Source organism: Vicugna pacos, chromosome 2 (assembly GCF_048564905.1).
Source record: "Vicugna pacos chromosome 2, VicPac4, whole genome shotgun sequence".
Classification (NCBI taxonomy): domain Eukaryota; kingdom Metazoa; phylum Chordata; class Mammalia; order Artiodactyla; family Camelidae; genus Vicugna; species Vicugna pacos.
Window position 1 is genome coordinate 115,161,664 of NC_132988.1, and position 22,623 is coordinate 115,184,286.

Consider the following 22,623-nt stretch of genomic DNA (forward strand, 5'->3'; position numbering starts at 1 on the left):
GTTTCAAGAACTGTGAGATAATGCATTTCTGTTGCCAAGCCACTGAGTGTGTGGTACCATTACAGCAGCCTCAGAAAACTGTGCAGCCTTGTCGTTTTGCTCAGGTGCCAAATAGGTCGCCTCCTTCAACATATGATGATCTTTCAAATGCGTGTTCCATCCTGAAGGATCTTTTCTCTCCAGGGTAATGATCATGTTCTTCTGGTTGTGCAGCCTCCACTCTACTGCAATCTTCTGCTCTTCTCTGCATGTGCAGTGCCTTATCAGTAAATGCAAGTTTTCAGAATGCTTACTGAGCCTTCAACAGTAAATATTCTTAGTATAACAAACATTCCCCTTTACCGTTTTATTTGAACCATGGGAGTCTACACGGTGCGTAGGAAGGAACGGTATGATTCAACACTTGCTGGAATTTGAGTAAACTCAGTAAATAAAGTTGACGTAACCAAGGTGGGGCTGCCTGGAGTGGAGCTTCCTCCAAACATATCCTTAATACTGTTCAGCATTCTTCCATCTCTCACCCTAGTCAGGCCAGCATCATTTCACACCTGGATTTCGACAATAACCTCCTGACTGCTCTTCCTGACCCCATTCTTGTCTACCTGGTAGGTCACCCTTCATCCTACAGCCGGAGCGATCTCTGTAAGACACAAGTTAGTTTAGGAATTAAGATCTTTCATGCATTTTCACCACAACAGACTAAAATCCTTGCCTGGGACTATGTGATCCCATGTGATGCAGCCACGGCCACCCTCTCCAATATCATCTCCTGCCATTGTCTCCATTCACCAGCACATCTCCTCCATTTATGACCACACACGGTCATTACCCTCCTTCAGATCCTTACCTCCAAGCTTCCCTCTTCATGGAAAACATCTCTCCCTCTCTATCTTCTCTTCTTTATGGCTGGATTTCTCATTATTGAGGGATCAACTCAAATGTCCCCTCCCCAGAGAGGCCTCACTTGACCCTCCCAACTAAAGTAATGAGCCCACTCTACCCCAGGATTCTGAAGAGGGTGTGTGTGTGTGTGTGTGTGTGCATGTGCATGTCTGCCCAGAATTTCCCATTTTCCAAAATCATCCAATGTGTTTATTATCCATTTGATTCATGACTCTATTTCCAGCAGTGAGACTAGTGTTTGGAATAAAATAGTTGCTCATTAAATACTTGTTGGAAAAATAGAATAAATCTATGAACAAATAAGAGTTGACGGGAAGAAGAATTGGAAGATTAGGTCAACTTTGGAGAAGGAACACCTCTGAATTATACGCAAAATTGTAGCAAGGAAGCAAAGCAAACATTCTTGGAGAAATGTGCAACTGGAAAAAAGGCTTGAGGAGGTGGATGCCTCTGTCATGTGCCGTTTTATTCTCCCTATCAGAGGGGTTGGGAATAAGAAGTCTGACTCAGAATAAGCAAGATCAGACACTTCTGGATTCCAGATTCACAAATACGGGGCATGGAGTGGAGCATTTCCTTTACACTGAATGTTCTTCCAGGACCCAAGTGGGGTCTTAAATATGACACATAAGAAAAATGAGAAACACAGACCTACCATTTCTCAGCTCTTCTCTGTCCATAGGTTTCTCAGAAGTCCCTTAAGATTTGGCAGTTTTGCTGTCTAACCATTGACAAGACATCTGAGCCTCTTTGGAAAAAAATCTGCCAGACAGGGAATGATTGTTAAAACAGGCACAGACAATCCCCAAACAGAGAGCCAGGGGCCTGTCCCAGGGGCAGCCCAGCCTCGAACAAATCAGCTCCCAATGAGATCCACCTGAGTGGGAAATGGCTCACTGCAGGCCACCTTATGCTCCACACCATCTGGCTCCCCGCACGCCCTTCCTTGCTGAGTTTTAATTTCCGAACCAGACGCACTGCCACAATTATGTTTTACTTCCTTTTTATGCATCCTGCTGTGGGAACACAGAAGCTTCTGGTAATTAAACGTCTATTTTGTTAACGGTGAGGAAGTTTCTGCACCTAACCATTTCTCTATTTGCTGGAGACACAGCAGGGAGAAATCCCAGGCTTTTAGCACCTTGGATAGATCCCAGGTCACCAGGGCACAGACCCGTTAACTCTGGAAGCAAATCTATGATGAGAGAAGAGAAGTATTTGGAGCCTGCTAAGTTTCTTGCTTAACCTCTCCTGATACACTGTGTGCCTTTGAGCCACTCTTACTGTCCTGGGAACCAGTCTCCCTGTGATTCCCCACCCATAGAAGGAGAAACCCATGTAAGATAGAGGTAAATTTCAATAAGATAAAAGGTGCTCATATGATTTGTTGACACATGTTCCAGGCTCCACCCTTTGTTTTCTTAAGCATATGTACCCACTGACCCTGCTGCTTCTATGAGACCACAGAAGAATTCTATCCGGTATGTACAACCTTAAAAAAATTAGTCCAGCATTGAAAATCAAGGAATTCACATGTGTTTGGTAATTTCCAATTTACCCTGAAATGGAAAATCTGATAACTTGAAGAACACAATTTTACGCAGCAGCAATCAGCCGGAGCTGAAGTACACCTTTAGCAGGAGATCTTGTGGACCAGTCATTTCTCAAAACCTGAAGTGCATCTTAGTCGCCTGGGCATCTTGTTCAAATGCAGATGACCTGGTATGGGTCCTTGGCTTGTGTATTTCTAACAATCACCTGAGATATGGACACAGGTGGAGATGGAGCCTCTTTGGAGCAGAGAGGGTTTGGACTTCCCGAGCATGCTACAGCTCTCTCTCTTCCTCCCTTCCCTGATGTCTTCTGACCCTCGTACCAAAGAACAGGTGTCATTTATCATTATACTTGCTCTGCTGTCCTTTTATATTAGGAATATATTTTTCTTTACCTGGACTGTTTCACTCATTTGTTACCTGCCAGACTAAGAATACATTTGAATATTTAACTTAACTTTAAATGGTGTTTGTTAACCTTAGTCTGGTTGAATCAGTCAAAGTCCCACCAGGAGAAAAGGTTATCATCAACTATGTTTAATGCAGAGAATTTAGGTTGCACAGGTAATGAAGAAACTGACAGGGAGTTAGCTCAGCATGAGCAACAGCAGGCACCATGAGCCCTGGAGTGACAGGATGCAATGGGGGAGGCAGGGTCATCAGAGACACAGGGGCCCCTAGCAGACCTTGACGAGCCTGTCGGGCAGCAGCTGGAGACACACAGAAAATGCAGCTGTTGTGAGGAGTGCTGTTTGGGGCAGACAGGACAGATGAGGGATCCTGGCTTCTCTTTCATGAGGACACAGTCTCCACTGGTCCCTCCCATTAAATGAACCAAGCTGGAAGCCAGCAGGCACGGGAGCCAGAAAAAAGTGTATCATGCAAGGGATATAATCCACTCCCATACAAAGCAGAAAAGAGCTAGAGTAAATCTGGGTCTGATGACAGGGAAATCAGATTTGGCACTCTACCCTTGGGATCTCCTCACTGTTGCTAGGTGGAGGGGGGGAGATCTTGGACCAGATTTCTGAAGAGCCAAAGTAGTTTTCGATTCTTCCTTAAAAACCAGAGAAGAAAAATCATACCACCTTTTAGTACCTCCACGTTAAATATAACTTTTTTGCAACACTCTTGAAAATTGGAAAGATCTCTTGCTTAGCGTGAAAAGAACTGTGTTCTGGTCCAAGATTTGCCATACGATGACTTTTTTGACATACAAAAACTGTAGGTATTTAATGTAAGCAACTTAACTTCTTTGGAGATAAGAATACACCATTATTACAATCAGTAGCATAAACTTATCCATCACTTCCAAAAGTTTATCTGCCTTCTCTATTTTTTGTTTTGTTTTGTATTTTTTTCTTTTGTGGTAAAATGCTTAACATAAGATCTGTCATCTTAGAAAAATTTTAAGTACAAATTGCTGTTAATCGTAGGCCCTATGATATGCAGTGGATCTCCAGAATTATTTATAATGCATAAATAAAACTTTGCACCTTCGACCAACACCTGCCCAGGTCCCCCTCACCACTGCCCCTGGAAACACCCTGGCAACTACACTGTGCTTCTGTGAGCTCATTTCCACACGGTTTCGCTAGATTCTGCTTACGTATGAGGTCATGCAGTATTTGTATTTCTGTGTCTGGCTTATTCCACGTAGCATAATGTCCTCCAGATCCAGGCATGTTGCTGCAAATGGTAAGATATTACTTTCTTAAGTCTCAATGATATTTCATTGTATGTGGATAACACATTTTCTTTATCCATTCATCTCTCAATGGACACTTGGTTTGTTTTCATATTTGACTATTGTGAATAATGCTGTCACATACACAGGAAGGCAAGTATCTATATGTGATCCAGATTTCAATTCCTTTGGCTAATGTCCAGAAGTGGGATTGCTGTATCAAATGGTAAAGAATTGTCAGATGATTATTAAGTGTCCTTTCTAAACTGATCTGACCAGTTTGGCTTCCACATACTTATTTGTTAAATGATAATAATAATTGCTCCTCTAACTACTTTATAGGACTTTTGTTTTTTGTTTTTTTTTCATTTTTTATTGATTCATAATCATTTTACAGTGTTGTGTCAAATTCCAGTGTTCAGCACAATTTTTCAGTCATTCATAGACATATACACACTCATTGTCACATTTTTTTCTCTGTGATTTATCATAACATTTTGTGTATATTTCCCTGTGCTATACAGGGTAATCTTGTTTATCTATTCTACAATTTTGAAATCCCAGTCTATCCCTTCCCACCCTCTACCCCCCCCCGGTAACCACAAGTCTGTATTCTCTGTCCATGAGTCTATTTCTGTCCTGTATTTATGCTTTGTTTTTGTTTGTTTGTTTGTTTTTGTTTTTTAGATTCCACATATGAGCGATCTCATATGGTATTTTTCTTTCTCTTTCTGGCTTACTTCACTTAGAATGACATTCTCTAGGAGCATCCATGTTGCTGCAAATGGCATTATGTTGTCGGTTTTTATGGCTGAGTAGTATTCCATTGTATAAATATACCACTTCTTCTTTATCCAGTCACCTGTTGATGGACATTTAGGCTGTTTCCATGTTTTGGTTATTGTAAATAGTGCTGCTATGAACATTGGGGTGCAGGTGTCATCCTGAAGTAGATTTCCTTCTGGGTACAAGCCCAGGAGTGGGATTCCTGGGTCATATGGTAAGTCTATTCCTAGTCTTTTGAGGAATCTCCACACTGTTTTCCATAGTGGCTGCACCAAACTGCATTCCCACCAGCAGTGTAGGAGGGTTCCCCTTTCTCCACAGCCTCTCCAGCATTTGTCATTTGTGGATTTTTGAATGACGGCCATTCTGACTGGTGTGAGGTGATACCTCATTGTAGTTTTGATTTGCATTTCTCTGATAATTAGTGATATTGAACATTTTTTCATGTGCTTTTTGATCATTTGTATGTCTTCCTTGGAGAGTTGCTTGTTTAGGTCTTCTGCCCATTTTTGGATTGGGTTGTTTATTTTTTTCTTATTGAGTTGTATGAGCTGCTTATATATTTTGGAGATCAAGCCTTTGTCGGTTTCACTTGCAAAAATTTTCTCCCATTCCGTAGGTTTTCTTCTTGTTTTATTTCTGGTTTCCTTTGCTCTGCAGAAGCTTCTAAGTTTCACTAGGTCCCATTTGTTTATTCTTGCTTTTATTTCTTCTAGGAGAAAATTTTTGAAATGTATGTCAGATAATGTTTTGCCTATGTTTTCCTCTAGGAGGTTTATTGTATCTTGTCTTATGTTTAAGTCTTTAATCCATTTTGAGTTGATTTTTGTATATGGTGTAAGGGAGTGTTCTAGCTTCATTGTTTTACATGCTGCTGTCCAGTTTTCCCAACACCATTTGCTGAAGAGACTGTCTTTATTCCATTGTATATTCTTGCCTCCTTTGTCGAAGATGAGTTGACCAAAAGTTTGTGGGTTCATTTCTGGGCTCTCTATTCTGTTCCATTGGTCATATGTCTGTTTTGGTACCAATACCATGCTGTCTTGATGACTGTAGCTCTATAGTATTGTCTGAAGTCTGGGAGAGTTATTCCTCCAGCCTCTTTCTTTCTCTTCAGTAATGCTTTAGCAATTCTAGGTCTTTGATGGTTCCATATAAATTTTATTATGATTTGTTCTAGTTCTGTGAAATATGTCCTGGGTAATTGGATAGGGATTGCATTAAATCTGTAGATTGCCTTGGGCAGTGTGACCATTTTAACAATATTGATTCTTCCAACCCAAGAGCATGGAATATCTTTCCAGTTTTTAAAGTCTTCTTTAATTTCCTTCATCAATGGTTTATAGTTTTCTGTGTATAATTCTTTCGCCTCCTTGGTTAGATTTATTCCCAGATATTTTATTACTTTGGGTGCTATTTTAAAGGGGATTGTTTCTTTACTTTCTTTTTCTGTTGATTTATCGTTAGTGTAAAGAAAGGCAACTGATTTTTGAACATTAATTTTGTAACCTGCTACCTTGCTGAATTCTTCGATCAGCTCTAGTAGCTTTTGTGTGGACCTTTTAGGGTTTTCTATATATAGTAACATGTCGTCAGCATATAATGACACTTTTACCTCTTCTTTTCCAATTTGGATCACTTTTATTTCTTTCTCTTGCCTGATTGCTGTGGCTAGGACTTCCAGGACTATATTGAATAGGAGGGGTGATAGTGGGCATCCTTGTCTTGTCCCAGATTTTAGTGGGAAGCTTTTGAGTTTTTCACCGTTGAGAACTATGCTGGCTATAGGTTTGTCATATATAGCTTTTATTATGTTGAGATATGTTCCCTCTATACCCACTTTGGAGAGAGTTTTTATCATAAATGGGTGTTGAATTTTATCAAATGCTTTTTGTGCATCGATTGAGATGATCATGTGGTTTTTGTCCTTTCTCTTGTTGATGTGATGTATTACATTGATTGATTTGCGTATATTGAACCAGCCTTGTGTCCCTGGGATGAACCCCACTTGGTCATGATGTATAATCTTTTTTATGTGTTTTTGGATTCTATTTGCTAAAATTTTGGTGAGGATTTTGGCGTCTATGTTCATCAGTGATATTGGCCTATAATTCTCTTTTTTTGTAGTGTCTTTGTCTGGCTTTGGTATCAGGGTGATGGTGGCTTCATAGAATGAGTTTGGGAGTATTCCCTCCTTTTCAATCGTCTGGAAGAGTTTGAGAAGGACTGGTATGAGTTCTTCTTTGTATGTTTGGTAGAATTCCCCGGTGAAGCCATCCGGTCCCGGACTTTTATTTGTAGGGAGGTTTTTAATTGCTATTTCTATTTCCTTTCTAGTGATCGGATTGTTCAAGTGTTCAGTTTCTTCTTAATTCAGTTTTGGTGGACAGTATGTTTTCAGAAACTTGTCCATCTCCTCTAGGTTATCCAGTTTGGTTCCATATAGTTTTTCATAATATTCTCGTATGATATTCTGTATTTCTATTTTGTTTGTTGTAATTTCTCCATTTTCCTTTTGTAAGTAGAAAAATAATATTAAAAACTGCCAAGGCATGGAAGCAACATAAATGTCCATCAACAGATGACTAGATAAAGAAATTGAGGTAAATCTATACATTGGAATACAACTCAGGCATAAAAAATAATAAAATAATGCCATTTGCAACAACATGGATGGACACACTAAATGAAGTAAGCCAGAAAGAGAAAGAAAAATACCATATGATATCACTTAAATGTAGAATCTGAAAAAATGACACAAATGAACTTATTTACAAAACAGAAACAGACTCACAAACAGAAAAAAACTAATGATTACCAGGGAGGGGTGGGATGGTGGGATAAATTGGGAGTTTGGGATTTGCAGATATGAACACTATATATAAAATAGATAAATAACAAGTTCTTACTGCACAGCACAGGGAGCTATATTCAATACTTTGAAATAGCTTATAATGAAAAGAGTATGAAAAGGAATATATATATATATATATATATATATATATATATATGCATATATATCACTGAATCATTATGCTGTACACCAGGAATTAACACAACATTGTAAACTGACTATATTCAATAAAAAAAATACTTAGTCTGACTCATTTTAGAAATCTATATTTTATGCCATCAATAGAAGTGATTAAAACAGACTTTTCCTCTAAAAAAAAAAAGAATATCAAAAATATTTATTTATTTACTTGTTCATTGAGCAATTCTGAGCACCATGGTTCCTACTGATTGGAGAATATCTCCAGTAAAAGGCTTTCCTGAAACATCATTCTTCATCAGGCATTATGTTAAGGGTCCTAGATGTGCTTCCAAATCTGTTCAGCTCCCCTATGATATTGATCAGTGTCCAATTAAGAGTCTTAAGTAGGTCAATCAAAGAAAAACAATTCAATTCCAATTAGGACTTAGAAAACACACCAGTAATTGAATGGGAAAAATTTAATGGAAAGGATTACCAGTTTGAAATAAGGGATTAATGACTAAGGGATATCTATCTCAAAGCACTTATGTAACATGAAGCATTAAGTATTTTTCTCCCCATTAGACTGGGAGTCTCTTTGGCTCTCCAAACCTAAGCACAATATTGGACATCCAATGACTGTTGAATGGTTATTGCGGTAACAAATGAATGGAAACATAAAGTTTAAGAGGACTTAGAGGTTTAACTTACTACAGTGTATAGCCACACACGCCTTAGGGTAGTTCTGGACAAAGACTGATGAGAGAAAGGTAGAGAGAGGGAAAGGCAAATTATAGACAGAGCAGCATCAGCAAACGAGAGAGGAATGAGAAAACAAAGCATGTTCTGGCAAGTGCTGGTCACCCATCTTTTCTAAAGGATGAATTTTGAAGAAGAAAGTAGAAAAATATAAAGTTGGAGAGAGAAGGCAGGAGATAACACCGTGAGAAGGAATTTAGATCTTGTTTAGTTTAAGGGGAGCTACTGGAGAGTTTGGGCAGAGGCCACAGTAGGATAGGAAGTGTGTGGGGATAGGTCATCCTGGAACTCAGGGAATGGCGCTTTGGTTGAATGGAAAGAGCAGTACTTCTGGAAAGTAAAATGTTTTGCATTTTATATATATATGGACACAAGTAAGTCAATCAAAGAAAACCAATTCAAAACCAAAAAAAATGAAAAAAGAACTGTAAGGTCTTATGCTTAAGAATCTTGTCTGGTTAATTCAAATGTAATAAATACTGGAAATATTTCTGTATTTCTTAAAAGCTGTGTAGCCAAAAGAATAAAACATTTAAAACACACTTTTGAACTCTTTTCAAAGAATTGACTGCTACATCATAATGACCTACATTCAAATTGACCAAGGTAGTGTATTTCCAGTGTTCTCAGTGGGGGCTGTATTAACAGCTTTGAAATAAAAGTCCAAGTTCACTATATGTGAATTCCAACAGTCACACAAAATAGAACTCTCCTTCTGTTTCCTTTACCCCTTCCCCACGAATTCACACATGCACATAAATGCATCAGAAACAGTATTATTTTAGATAAAATTTCTTTAAGCTCTTGGATTTAGCAAGTTGTCTACTCACTTAACTCCACTGAGCCTTACTTTACTCATCTGTAAAAAGGGCACACTTACTCTCTTTTCATGGATTACATAATATTCCTATTAAAAGCATTTTTCTTTAAGAAATAATTTTATTTTAGAAAAGCATTGTATTTTTTACCTTGTGTATACTCTTAATTCATTCTCAGTAGATCATAATTTAGTGGAATCCTAGGGTAGTATCCACAGTTATAGAGTGGAAATGATTTATCTTTCTATAAGCCATTGCTTTACTTAAGTAAAAAATGGATAAATAGGGCCTGTCCATTTAACAGAGAATCATTTACTATAAAAAAAATATTGAATTTCTTGACAATGGCATGCTGAGGAAAACAAACCCCCTCTCTCTTTGGGAACTAGTCATTTATTTAGCTCTGCCTAATTAAAACCAAGTTTCTAAGGCTTGAATGCCTCATAAATTTTATCATGTAGTGAATACATAGTTTTATTTATTGTTTAATTAAATTAGCTATAACTTGATGTTTGCATTCATATCAATCATCCTTTAAAGTGTTTTGGTGTTTCAGTGGATACCCAAATTTCCTCTAAGTGAGCAACAATATTCTGATCAGTAGAAAAAGTGGAAACTGGGAACACTTAATTCAGATGGCCGGTGTGAGAATTAACTGAGATCATTATTGTAAAGTACTTTTGGGAAGCCCTGAATGCGGTATTTGAGAAATAGAGACTGGCTACTAACACTGTTTTTATTTTAATCATGTTCCACTGCTTCTACTGATGAAAGCTCTTAGAACACTGTGTAGCACATAAAAATAATTGATCAATAATTTTAAATTACCTTATATTACTCTAAATAATGCATGATAAAAGATTTACGGGTTGAAGATGAAGAAGAGACCCATTAAGAAATAAAACTCTGGGTCCTGATGTACCCTGGCTTAATGAAAGTGGTTAAATGAATGTCTATTATGACCATCTTAAAAAAGTAAATCATATGGATCACCAAGCTGTGTATACATAATGAAGCAATTCAAACCACATAAGAGATTTCAAGTAGTCTCCTTCTTCCCTTCTACAGCTTATTTACTTTGTAAGAGAAACGTTCACTTAAAGGTTGTCAGTAAAATGTGTTTGTCTGTTTGTTTTGGTTAAACAGAAAGAATATCCATTGGAGTAACTGGTGTTGATTCAACAAAGGACCTCAGGGTTACTCTTTAGTTTTGTGACTATGAGGTAAGTAGGCATCCATACTTGACAGAGAAATAGCATACATATGATATTTTTCTTGGAAAATAACTTCTTCACGCAGCTTAAAGGCTGCTGAAGAGCAGGGTGGAAAACACTTTCTCTAGAGTCTCAAACCTCTTGAAAGTAAGAGAAAAGAGATGGAATGACTGCTACGCAGTAAGATCTCAAAAATATGTATTGAATAAACTAATAAATGAGTCCTGATCTTTTCTCTTTTTTTGAACTTCAACAATACTACCTATAGACATTGTCATGGAAGTTTGGAGAAATAGTTACTGTTATAAACTTTTGGCAAGAATGCAAATTTGTACAATGTTTGGGAAAGCTAATTTGCAATATAGAGCAAATGCTTAAATGTCTTTCTTTAAGCATTATGGTTAAGGTGAACTAGTTTTGTGCAGAGGGACATTCCCACTGTAAAATAAAAAAAAAAAACAAGAAATGCTAGAAAAATACTTTTAAACATATTTGAAGATGTCAGAGAACTATTATTTTACTTGATCTAAAATCCACCCAGATGACCACAATATTTGGCACTAATTTTCATCTTGTTGGATTCTCCATTTCTCTAGAGCCACTGGCAGACTAACAAGCAGAAGAGAGCTTCCAGCGTCCTCATGGGTCTATTTTTTTTTAATGTCGTTCAGTTGACCAGAATTCCAAATGACTATGACCTAGGACAAGGGACCAGATTTCACAAACACAGAACCCCAGCCTCCAAGAGGAAGCTAAGGAAAAATGATGAGTAAATGTGATGGGGTATCCTGGATGGGGTCCTAAGAGAGAAAAAGACATTAGGTAAAAGCTGAAGAACTCTGATCAACACACAAACTTTAGTTTATAATAATGTACCAGTATTGGTTTATTAACTATAATAAACTACCATACTAATGTAAGATATTAACAATAAGGGAAACTGAGTGTGGGTGTATGGAAATTCTGTGTACTATCATATCAATTTTTCTATTAATCTCACTTCATGTAGTTTAAAAGAGATACTTTATAAATATAAGAACATAGAGAAATTAGAAGTAAAGAGATGTAGCAATATGCCATCGAAACATTAACCAAAAAAAGTCTGACATATGTAATTATCAGAATAGCATAAGCTAATATTTTTCATTTTTTAGTATTAAGATTTTAAATATTATTTTAAGATATCAAAATAATGATTTTAAAATTTGTAAAAGAGAAAGAAGAATATTTCATTGTTTTAAAGTGTTTGTCCAATAGGATTATACAGAACTTCTAATTATTCTTTTTCCTCTAACAACATATACATATAAAGCAAATGTTGACAAATTTAAGAGGATAATAAGAAAAATGTTCAATTATTGTGAAAATTTTGTCACACACTTCTCAGTCACAGATAGAACAAGCATTAACAAAATCAGAGAAAGAAAAATTGAGAAGCTTACTGAAAATTAAAAATAAAATTTAAAAATTCTGACTTGTTTGACATACATAGAACGCTTCATCTGAAAACTACAGAATACTTTCAAATACTTTCAAATGCACATAAAACTGAAATCATACAAAGACATAAAACTAAGCTTTAAATGAATAACAAGAAAATAAAAAATCTATTTTTTTATTTCAAAAGCAATAAAAACACTTCTAAATTAATGGGTCAATGAAGAAATCACAATGAAAATCAGAAAATATTTTGGACAGAATGAAAATGTGAATAAAATATCAGAGCTTATGATGAGGCTACAACTGTGATTAGAAGAAAAGTTCTCATCTTAAATGTTTACATAATTTGTTTTAAAAGATTAAAAATGGATGGATAGATATGCTTCTAAGATATTGAAAGAATGTCAAATTAGCCCAAACAAAATTAAAGAAAAAATTAGAAAACAAGAAGAAAAAAAGGAAAATAAACATACAATGTAGACAATGAATAAAGTCAGAAGCCAATTGGTTGAAACAAATAGTAAAATTGATAATTCTCTAGCAAAGGCTAATCAATACTTAAAAAAGCACAAATTAACAATATTAGAATAAAGATAGGGTGGATCCAATAGATGTTAAAATAAGAAGATATTGTGAACAACTTTATGGAATTATTTGAATATTTAGGGAAAATTGACAAATTTAATAAAAAAAATACAACTTACCAAAACTAATTCAAGAAAAACTGACAAAATTAATGTCTAAGCATTATGTAAAATTCTAAATAAAAAACTTAAGCAAACTAGAGATAGTAGTGAACTTTCTTAATGAGATAAAATATTTTTTTTAATACTACAAAAAAGTACACTTAATGGCAAAACATTGGAAATTTTCCTCCTGAGATCAGGACTCAGGCAATAGGAAACTACTTTTACTCAGCATTCTTCTGGAGACAATAGCCAATACAGTAAGGCAAGAGAAGTAACAGAACTGGAAAATTTAAAGTGCAGCTATCGTCATTCACACTGTACTTGTATATATCTATCGAGTACACAGAAAATATTTTTTAAGACTATAATGTATTATATTCGAGAAATGAATTTAGCAAGTTCATTGGATAGAAAGTTAATAGATGAAAGGCTATTGCATTTATATTTCACAGCAACAGTTAGAAAATGAAATTTAAATACTGCTTACAAATATATATACATATGTACAGTTATATATATACACGTGTGTACATACATATATATAATTACGTTGTATGCATTTCCCAAGATCTCCATATAGACATTACAGAGATCTAAATAAATTGGGGACTATAATATGTATAGATTTTCCTCAAATTGGTCTAGAGTTTTGATATAATTCTTAGCAGAGGTAGCTATGTGTGTATGCATATGTGTAAACTCGTATCCCATAAGCATTCCATATTACTGTTACAAAGACTTAAGTGGAAATGGGAAAAGCCATGAATAAACAAGATATTCTTAGAAAAGATTTTATGGAAAACAGGTAATTTTTATAATATGGCTTTTATCATTTATTTCTCAAAATCTGCAATAAATGAGGAAAGCATTCACTAGCCAAAACCCACCTTACCTTTCATTCCCTCACTCATCAATTATACAGGTTCATTTTTATAACTGAGTACAGCTGAGGATACTTCCCCACCTAGCCATCCAGGTACAGTTTTGGAATCCATGGGGGAGGAAGTTTCTTGGACTTATCAGCAATTAAATTTCAAAAAGCTCACAATATATATTTGAAATACTGCTTAAGTACATTTTAAGGAGAGGCAGTGAGGTGGGGGGAAAAGCAGTAAAGGAGTTAAAAACATACTGTGTGACAAGACTTTGAAGGATACAATTTGAAAACAAAAAGAATTACAGGAACAACACAGACTATGCATCTGAACAGAGATTTCAATACGCTTTAGAAAAGAAAGGGCATTTCAGCGCATTGAATGACTAACTGTAAACATAGTGCAGGCTTAGGAATCTCAAAATAAGTAACTTCCCATTTCATCTCAACAGTCCTACGAATATTCTTCTGTTTCCACAGGTTTTCAGGACTTGTTTCCGGTCTTCATTCAGTCAACTGTGGATACTAAAGGGTAACTTCCTTTTTCTCTGTGAGGCTGAAGTTGTACCAGTGAGGTAAACGTTTCTCCGTATGTGGGATTATAAGTAATATCTGCTCTTCTCTGAAGAGTCAGGCTCATCTTGCTTTGGTGGCGATTTTGGTATGGCTGTGGCTTATTGGTGGATTTTTGCATCACGATGTGCACTAATTTGCAGTGAGTTCTGTGCGTCCCACAAGGGTATCCACAGGTCAGAGGCTGTCTTGAAAGTGAAGCAGTATTTTCTCTGAAGTTTTTGTACAGACGCAGTATCCCAGCTGGGTTGCTCTTGAGTCCAGTGTTGGCCTGGAAGCTCACATTTAGCCTGACAAGGACTTTGAAATAGAAGTGAGCCTTTGAGAAGACAGCAGTGTGCAGAGAGATGCTAAAATGAACACCTGAGAAAGCGCTGAAGTTGTTATGGGCTAAATTCGCAGTTGTTTAACCTGATCCCACATCTTTATTAGGACAATCAGAAAGACCTCAGGCTAGTTCTAGCTTTTTTTTTTTTTTAATGATATTATCTACTAGCAAATATTTTAATCTGGAAGCTATTTAATGGTTATTATGTCATATTTTATAATTTCAAGAGGAAAATGGTTCTTTCTCTGAATTCAAATTGACCTGATTATCTAATTATCCTTCTGCTAATAAAACACCGCAGCTTCCCACTCCTCCTGAGCCAATACAGACTCAGAAATGTGACTGTTGTTCTTCTTCTAATTCTAGGTATTTAAACCCCATGGAAGGAACAAAACGCTTAGATGATACTTAGAATTATTTCCAATTAATTTTGGATATTTTATGTGCCTTTCTTTGACTGGAGGTCACAATATACAGGATAATTCTATTGATGTGCCTAGTGAGTGAGAAAAAATATGTTTTCTAGGTGATGGATTTATGTTCACTAGTTTATTTTTCATTGATACAGCAAATGAGTTAATAGTATCAACATACTTTGAATAGCAAGACCAAAAAAATTGTGTTTGTCTCCTATTTACCTTCATTTAAAGACCTTTATGCTAGCATTTTCCCCTTTTGTATTTCATTATGGACTTATGATTTTTCAAATTTATTGCATATAAATCAACCTGCATTAATGTTGTTTTGAGCCCCAATTGTCTCAACTCAGCAGAAGCCCCCTCAACTTGGGCATAGTGTGACCCTTTGATATGACCCTGGTGTTTGTGCAAACTATCTTGCTTTCCAGCAGAACAGACTCTGCAGGCTTACTTTGTACCTTTCAATCCAAAAGTAGAATCAACCACTTCTACAATGAACCCCGGTGTCTCATAGTGGAAACGTAGCACTAGAAACAAGAACCTAAGTGCTACCGTAAATGGAGAGCGAGGGGAGCGTGGAAGGGAGGAAGTTCTCCTTGGTCTGTTTCTTTGGGCAGAGCTGAAAAGGATGTATTCTGAATTTCCTTTGTAAATCTGAATTTTGATTTCAGCATATCCAATCCAATTTAAATAATACAATGTTCTTACTTAATTTATTTTATTCCAAAATTACACTTCCTTTTATTGTATACTTAACACCTTGATTCCAAATGAAATAAACATTATTGCCTTTTTACTTTACTGAGAATATAAGAAAACCAGTTTGAAATAGCAGTTCAATATTAATTCAAAGTGTAATTATTAAGTTTAATTGTTTGGTAGTTCTTTTTGTTCATATTGCATTTTGTTATGCATATGCAATCACATTATTTTTTTCTAGAACAACAGTTCTCAGACTTTATTATGTATCAGAATTATCTGGGAGATTTGTTGAAAACAAGAACAATAACAACTTTAAAAAAAAAATAGAGAGAGAGAGATCTGGGTCTGGGCCTTACCCCCTGAATTTCTGATTCCATAAATTTGGGGTGTGCTGAAAATTTACAGTTTTAATACATTTTCTGATGATGCTGCTACCACTGGTACAGGAACCACACTTTGAAAAATCACCATTATAAAATCAATTACAATTTCCCACTCTCTAAGGTCACAAGCAGTCATCTGATTGATGGTGTTAGTTCAGGAACTGCTCTTGGTTCTCCATCTGATTCCAGTGGTTGTCACCGGCAAACTCATAGAGAGTAGAGTCTGCTTAGATTGCCAAAAGCACTAGGAAAGAAGCATCTGGTCTACCTTGAGATGGTTAAAAACACACAAAACTCCACCAACTCTGTAGTCAAAATTCTGCACAGTATTTTCATTCCATCCTTTGATCCACCTATAATAACTTGGTACATACTTAGAAGTACAAGATACAGATGTTTGCTTCCTGGTTGAATAAATCAGTCCTGTCTCCTATGATTTAATTTCTGGTAGTGCTGGAATAGACTTCTTCTCACATGTAACGTTCCCTTGTCATGTATTGCTCAATGAGGTTATCCTAATGAGCAGTGTCTTGACACAGTGCCAGCCAAAGCTTGACATTTTCCATGGGGGAATCAAGAAGATTCCTAGTCACTTAGGATTCCATGTCACTAGCAAAGAGAAATAAAATAAATAAAAGCTCTTGATGTTTGTTTTGAAATTCTTGTAGATATTTCTTATATCCTCATTTTAGTTGTAGATAAACCTACTCTAGGACACAAGAGTCTCAGATGCTGACTCTTAATGCTGAACAAATTCGAACTTCACAAAGCTAACCAAATGTATTATAAAAAATAACCAGCATATATACCAATAAACTACAATTTAATTTTAAAATATCAGCAATTAGAAACAAGTCACATCTTATAATCTTAAACCCTGATTATAAAGTTCAAATAGATATGTTTCTATAGATTCATATAATTCCTAGGTTATCTGAGTCCTGGTCTTCCTAGAGCCAATTTATAAGACAATAATATTTATAATTATAGCATATTTTAACTGAAAAAAATTCATTTCAACTGAAGTCCCATATTTTAGGTCATTTGCATACAGTTTTAGCTATTTAGTTTTAGTGCAGAAATCCAAATTCTTCAATAAAATCAAATACATCATGTACTAAAAGCTCTCATTTTTATTTCTGTGTTAACTGCACTTGATAACATAGAATTACACAGAATATAACTTTTTAGAACCAAGGAAGATCAATAACCATTCTCATTTCATTATTACATTTACTTTTATCATCTTTTCACATTTAAAAAGAATTTAGTACAAAATCCCCAAGTTTGGAATCAGTGTTTTGAAAAATACAGCATTCAAAAGAGCCTTTTGTAAAGAAAAAGGAGGTATAATTCTTGCTATTACACAAGATGCTAAGACTCTTGGCCGCAGGACCAAGTGTTTTGTCAGATCCTTGGCCTGTGGCTTGTTTTATCAGCTCCAAATTAAAATTCTACTAGAAAAAAAGATTGTTAGTTTAAAAAAAGGCTTAATGCTTATAATTTTTAGTTTCAGACATTTACTGTTATCCCACAGCTTTTGCTAAATATCGTTAGCCACATAATGAAAATATTCAGATACAAATTTATCATATTTCATACGTTTCACCATCTGCGTCTTAATAGTTTTTTGGGGGGAATATCTCTCAAGATTAAGCTATTTCTGGACTTCATTTTTATTGCAACATATTTGGAATATATATTTAAAACTCCAAGCATTTTTTTAAGGTGACGAATTCTCTGATACAAAAAATAATATGGTGGTTTTAAAATATGGTCACAAACATTTTGACACTCTTCCCATAAAACAGTGAGGTAAATGTCCTCTTTCCTTGAATCCAGACTCTGTATCTTCTTGACCAATAGATGGAAGTGATGCTCTGCAGGTTCTGGGCTCAGACCTTGCAAAACCCACAGCCTCCTTTTCCTGTCTCTATTCCTACTCTTAAAATCCTGCCACCATGCTGTGAGGACGCCCAAGCCACTCCACAGAGGAGCCCACAAGGAAAAAGCTGACGGGCAACAACTTGCCACGACTTGTGACTCAGTTATCTTAGAAGTGAGACCTCTGGCCCCACTTGGGCCACCTCAACTGATGCTCTGTGGAGCCGAGGCATGCTGTCCTCACTACCCAAATTACAGATTTGTGGGCAAAAAAAAATTGTGGCTGTCATTTCAACTAAATTTTGGGGTAATTTTTTATGCAGCAAAAAATAGCCAGAACCCTGTTGCTTGCAATTTTATGATATATAACTGGAAGAGAGTTCTTAGAGTTATACACTTTTACTTATGTTCCAGTATCTCCTAAATGCTTCCTGACACAATAAGACATTTTTAAAATTTAATGACTCTTCTTCTCATTAGACCTTTATAATAAATGACTGTAAGCAAGGAAAGTTTCTCTACTTTGATCTATTTCCACTTGGAGTTTTCAAAAGTTTAAATCAACAATGAATGAGTTTTTGTGGTGTTGGAACAGATTGTGGTAACATTTACATCAATCTACACTTGTGATAAAATTTCATAGAACTATACACCAAAAACAAAAATTACCAAAAAAAAGTGTGTATGAAAATTTGTAAAAACTGAATAAGGTCTGCACTTGAGTTATTATTTTACCAAGTGCCAATTTCCTGGTTTTGACAAAGTACTGATTTTTTCAGTATATTAACTTTTGGGAGAAACCAGATGAAAGGTGTACAGAAATCCTGTGTTACTTTTGCAATTTCTTGTGAGATTTAAACTAGAAGTAAAAAGTTGCAATATAAAGTTAAGGTCTGGACAATAGAAAAATTCATTTCAGTAAAACAACTCACCCTGAAAGCATTTGATCCATCTGTTGCAGGTAGAACCACCACCACCAGACCTGGTTTCTAGGATGAACCCTCTTAAGAGCTCAGAGACATCAGTGATGATACTGCAAAGGCTTATATTGATAGAGACAATTTCATAGAGGAGATTCTGTCATCCTCAGAAAAGGAAAACACAGAGGTGTAGGCACTTGGTACAAGAGTGATTTGAAACATACAAGCAAAACATGAGGGTGGCTGAGATTTATTTGGACACTCATCTTTCCAATCTCTTGGATTCTTTAGTAGTTACAGTTTTCCCAACCTGTCCTGGTGGATGGATAAAGATCTCAAGTATGTGAGGATTTGTTCTTTATCTCGTGGACTTTTTGCAACTATTCATAAGAGTCTTCTTCAGTTCTCCCACCTCATCCCAGGTTCTTATTGATGCTTAGAAACCTCTCCTGGGCATGTTGTGAGGAAGGCAATACAGGATTGCAACATTATTTTCTAAGCCTCATCTTCCTGCAGATACCTTGTCCCCATATGACAAGAGAATGATTTTTCCAGGTTTTATCTTTCATGGTTCTGGATCCAACAAGGGAAAACTATCATTCAGGGCCATCTATGGAGAACTGGTTTCCTCTTTTAGCACATTTTGTGGGTAGAGAAACATTATAGTTCAACAAAAATTGAGGTGTAAGGGTCCTGAATAACTCAAAAGTTTACAATAATCATTTTGTGTAGGGACCAAAATGGAGCACACACAGACAGCAATGTCCTTTTTGCACAGGGGAGATGAGGTCAGGCAGCAGAAATGAAGTCAGATAGCCAGGCTTAGTCTATGGGTCCCGCATATGAGAGTGAAAGTCTTCCTGAGCATTAAGTAGCTCGAGAAGAGAGCTTCACTACTGCATCAATCTAGGTGGCAGCGGAGAGGTAAGAAGATAAAAATCTGAGATGTCAAGGGATCTTACCATCTGTGCCCTTGATTTGCACTTCGCAGCCCTTTTCCGTTGTTCTCCAGCCTATGAAACTCCAGATCCTGCCGGGACTACCCCTACTTGGGAACATAAGATGACAACACAGAAATGTCTAAATGTGACATTATCATTGACTAAAACATTCACATGTGAACAGAAGAGAGAGGAGGACACACCAGCCAGAAGGAAGGTGATAAATTTGTCTCTGTTCTTTACATTCCAGTTGTCCCCAGATTCATTTTATTCATGAGTACCCCCCAAGATTCCACATGTCCCATGCCACCTCCCCAAAACAAACATATTCTAATAATCAGCAAGAAAAAGAAATCCCCAATTTTAAAATGGGCAGCAGTTACAAGTATGCACTTCCCAAGTGAGACTATCCAAACATACAATAATCCCATGGCAAGATGTTCCACATTTTTTTTTTTTTAGAAATACATGGTTAAAATGCAACGAGAAACCAGTCAACCAAAATGGCTAAAATCTAAGAAGGCTGGCCATACCAAGTATGATGAGGAAGTAAACCCGAAATTCTTATAAACTTCTAGTAGGCATTTTAATGGTATAACCAATTTGGAGAACGGTTTCCAGCCATGTCTACTAAAACTAAATCTTGCCTTTGCTATGACCCAGCCATTCCTCTCCACAGAAATGGGAGCATATGGTCCATAACATTCACAGCAGCCTTCTTCGATAATATTTCTTAGGCAGAGACAACTCAGATATCTGAGAAGAGTAAACTGCGTAGATAAATGGTGATATATTTAAACAGTCCTGAAACAAGGAAACACACACGCTGTCATTCTTTGCAATGACTTGGCTGGGTCTGAGGAGAACCATCTGTGGAATTCCATTACACAAAGTTCAGCAACAAGCCACCCTGATCTATGGTGTCAACAGTCAGGGTCATGGCTTCTTCTGGGCAGGAGGGGGCTTCTGGGATTCAGGTGTGGTGGACAGTGTGAGGGCTCCCCCACCGCCCAGATCCTACTTACCATTTCTGTGCAACCATCTCCCCCTCTGTTTCTGCAGGGCTTTCCACGGACAGTAACTGTGGGGCTTCTTGGACAAGTTGTCCTTTTGGAGGCTTTGACCAAAGGCACAGAGAGACAGAGGGACCTGGGAGTGCATTTTCTGCTCCCATAGGACCATTACCACTGACTGTCACTGGGGGTGAGAAAGTCTGGGCCCCATGACACAGGTGGGACAACGCTGAGGCTCCTCACGCCTGAGTTCCTCTCCCAGGTCAGACTGAAGCTACCTGTGGGGGCCTTTCACTCTGGTGACACCTTCCTCTCCTTCCCTGCCCAGCTCCTCCCACTCCCTGACCTGCCTCTCCTGGGAGCACGCCCTTAATAATTCACTTGCACACAAATTCTCATCTTGGCTTCTGCTTCAGTGAACCTAACCTGAGTCACCTGGCCATAGCTTTTGTTGAAAAATCTGATTGGAATGCTGGTCACACTGATGTGTTCACTTTAAGATAGTTTACCAAGATGTACAATTACAATTTTTAGTTTTCTCTATGTATTTTATTCTTAAAAAAGAAAAGTTTAAAAAATATTTCAAACCTTGTGACTAGAAAATACAGAAATGTGTCTTAGAAAATGTTCATATAGTTCTATAGTAATCTAAGTTGAAGAGAATTCATTCCAATATTATTATAATAAATAAAAACATTGTATATATTCAAAATTAATTGTAAGTTATTGTATATTAAAATCCACATGATTAAATACCACCATTCATTATAAACCACTTAAAAATTTTTGATGACGTAAAAATACCCAATATGTATTTTTTAAAAAATAATCAAATTATACAGCAGTACATAAAGTATAATTCCCATTTGGAAAAATAAAATGTATTTTTAATGCACATCAAGCTATTAGTATTAGTTATCTCTAAGTGGTAATATTATGTCTATTTTTTTACTCTTCTGAAGTCTTCCCTATATTTGCTCAAGTTTCTATAATAAATGTGTAGTCATTTTAACCAGAAATGTTTTTAAAAAATTGTCTCTGCTAAGCAGTGTCCACATCATGGAAAATAAAGTAGCCCTTAAAAATGGGTAGATATTCCCCAAACCAATCAAGATGACTACTACCAAAAAAAAAAAGAAAGAAAAAAGAAAAATAACAAGAGTTGAAGTGTTGGTGATGATGCAGAGAAATTGAAACCCTTGAGTAATGTTGATGAGAATGTAAATGGTGCAGTCACTATGGTAAACAATATGGCAATTTATCAAAAAATTAAAAATAGAACTACCGTATGAACCAGCAATCCCTTTTCTGGGTGCACATCCCAAATAATTGAAAACAAGGTCTCAGAGAGATATTGATACAGCCTGTACATAGAGGCCCTCTTCCCAACAGCCAAAAGGTAGAAGCTACGCACGTGTCCACTAATGGACAAAAGGATAAATTTGGGAGTTTGATATTTGCAAAGGTTAACCACCATATACAAAAATAGATTTTCAAAAATTTCTTCTGCATAGCACAGGGAACCATATTCAATATCTTGTAATAATCTTTAATGAAAAAGAATATGAAAATAAATATATATATATATATATATATATGCATGACAGGGATGTTATGCTGTACACCAGAAACTGATACATTGTAACTGATTATACTTCAACAAAAAAGTGGTATACATATATACAATGTAATATTATTTAGCCTTAAAAAGGAAGGAACTTCTGATACATGCTACAACATGGGTGGACCTCAAGGACATCATG

General features: G+C 36.3%; 1 long non-coding RNA gene across 1 annotated transcript; it reads left to right on the top strand.

Moving 5' to 3' along the window:
* Positions 1–11,428: 11,428 nt before the first annotated feature.
* Positions 11,429–21,329, top strand: LOC140700613 (uncharacterized). Its single transcript, XR_012079046.1, has 4 exons — positions 11,429–11,516; positions 14,178–14,272; positions 19,898–20,064; positions 20,910–21,329. It is a non-coding gene; the product is annotated as an uncharacterized lncRNA (long non-coding RNA).
* Positions 21,330–22,623: the final 1,294 nt, after the last annotated feature.